The sequence below is a fragment of the Trichosurus vulpecula genome, chromosome 3 (assembly GCF_011100635.1).
Source record: "Trichosurus vulpecula isolate mTriVul1 chromosome 3, mTriVul1.pri, whole genome shotgun sequence".
Taxonomy (NCBI): domain Eukaryota; kingdom Metazoa; phylum Chordata; class Mammalia; order Diprotodontia; family Phalangeridae; genus Trichosurus; species Trichosurus vulpecula.
The window spans coordinates 50,253,721-50,256,470 of NC_050575.1; positions in this window are offsets into that span (position 1 = coordinate 50,253,721).

The window sequence follows — 2,750 nt, forward strand, 5'->3', positions numbered from 1 at the left end:
TTCTACCTCCAGCAAAAGGCACTGGTTTGTGCCTTGTATATATCTCTTATGCATCTATTTACATACAGGCTATCTTCCCCATTAGAATGTAAACTCCTTGAGATCAGGACCTGTTGTTGATTCTTCTTTGTGTCTCCTCCACAGCACAGTACCTGACACAAAAGCTCTTAATACATGTTTTTGGATAGATTGATTGCAGTCCCAGCACCTATACTGCCTGGTGATGTATTTGGCATTTAATGAATGCTTATTGAATGGAATAAAATGTGGTTCTGGGATCCTATGAAGACAGCTGAAAGGGGGCATCTACTAGAATTTGAATTTCTTTACTTAGAAATGTACCTGCCACCCAACAACTGTGACGCACAGGACATGGTGGAAAGAGTGCGCATCTGGCAGTGACAAAGTCTAGGGTGAAGTCTTAATGTGCTGGTGGGACTATGGGGCAGTTAACTTCTCTGGACTTCCATTTTCTCATCTGTGAAATTAGCATGAGAAACAGGGAATGGCCTCAGAGTCAAGAAGAGGCGGGTTCAAATCCCCTCCTCTGTCACATATTGGCTATCTAACCCAAGGCAAACCAGCACTCTGAGCCTCTCCCCAACACTGTAGGCTGTACTCTTCCTGTGGTGGCAAAGAACTGGAAATTGAGGGGCTGCCTGTCAACTGGGGAATGGATGAACAAATTGCAGTATATGAATGTAATGGAATACTATTGTGCTATTAGAAATGATGAGCTGGATCCTCTTAGAAAAACCTGGAAACACTTACATGAACTGATGCAAAGTGAAATGAGCAGAACCAGGAGAACATTGTACACACAGTAACAGCAATATTGTATGATGATCAATTTTGATTAACTTAGCTCTTCTCAGTAATGCAATGATTCAAGACAATTTCAAAAGACTCGTGACAGGAAATGCTATCCACATCCAGAGAGAAAACTGATGGAGTCTGGATGCAGATTGAAGTATACTATTTTCACGCTTTGGTTTGTTTGTTTTTGTTTCCTTGGTCTTTCCCTTTTGTTCTGTTTCTTCTTTCACAACATGACTAATATGGAAATATGTTTTACATGATTGCATATATATGTGTATATATATATATATATATATATATATATATATATATATATATATATAACATATATCAAATTGCTTACCATCTTAGAGAGGAGGGAGGTGATAGAGGGAGAGAGAAAATTTGGAACTCAAAATTTCACTTAAAAACAAATGTTAAAAATTGTCTTTACAAGTAATTGGAAAAAAATAAAATATTATTTAAAAGGAGGCTGCAGAGGTGCCAACTTTCATTGGTAGAAAGTTCTAGACCTGGAGCTCTCTCTACCCATGAAATCACAGGGGGTTTTTAATTTTAAGAAATGGTTTTTCACATTAGCACGTTCAACTAGATCAACTCCAAGGTCCCTTCCAGCTTTTGTATTCCATTTTTCTATATTTGGGGAAGGGGTTGCTTGTGGAGGACTGAACACTTTTTGACCCTTTCATTCTTCACCCCCTCTCAGTCTCCATGACAAAATTTATGTCCTAACCTTCTATCTCTTCCACCTCTTGGAACTTAATGGCCAAGTAGATATTCAGAGAGGGGTCCTTCTCCCTTTGTCTTCCTATCCCAAATTCAGGTCAGGAAGGATCCTCTGGGACCCCTCCACTCAGTTCTCCAGGAGCTCTGATGGCCTCTACTATGAAAAGATCTCTGAGACTTAGGAGGAAATCCATATTTCATAAGTATAGAAGCCAGCTAGACCAACCCCCTCATTTTACAGCTGAAGAAACTGAGACCCAAGGAAGTTAAATGACTTGGCTGAGGTCACACAGGCAGCCAAAGTAGCTATAATTTCTCTGAACCCCAGTTTCCTCACCTGTAAGATTGAATTAATAAAACTTGCAATTCCTACCTCACAAGACTGTTATGAGGAAAACACTTTGTAAACCTGAAAGCATTATATGAATGTGAGTTACTGTTTTTCCTATGTAGTTACTTTTATTATTATTATTATTGTTATGATTATTATGCTTAGTTCAGGCTCTTCCCATACCCACCTCCATACCTAGGAGGCACAAACTCCTTTCTTGTCTCTGCGATTTGGCCTAATTTGGGTAAAAATGTATCTCTTGGAGCTGTCTGCCAAGGAACAGGACTGGGGGGAGGGCAGTGAAGGGGAATGAATGCCAGAGGCTCTGGGGTGCCCACCCTATACAAAGACCTGGTCAAAAGCCAGGTTTTTGAGGTGAAGGGGAGGCTTGGAATAGGAAGGGGGGAAGGGGAGGAGAAGCACTGTAGGAATAAAATCAGAGCTAGATTCCAAGGAGGTCAGGGCATGGCATGAGAAGAAGCTGTAGGGCCCAGCAGCAGGGTGGGTGGAGGACTCCTGTGCATCATAACCCTCATAGCCGCCCCCCACCCTGGGGACTGGGACTGCTCAAGCCTTTGCCAAGCTAGGGCTGCATCAGTATCAGGAGCTGCTTATCAAGTTATGGCTGAGCTGCTGTCTCTGCATATTATCCGACCCATCCTTCCCACTCCCCACCTTAGCTCGCCTGCCCCAGCTCTGGCGGCGCTAACTAGTTAATTGGATCTCACCTAACCTGGTTATAGGCCAAACCAATCCTGCATCTCTGCCTCTAGGGACCTGGGTAGAAGAACAGAAGAGGGAAGGAAGGGATAGGGAGGGGCAAGGGCTGTGATCTCTCCCTCTAGCAGCTATAAAGGCCTTCCTCAGGGGAAGG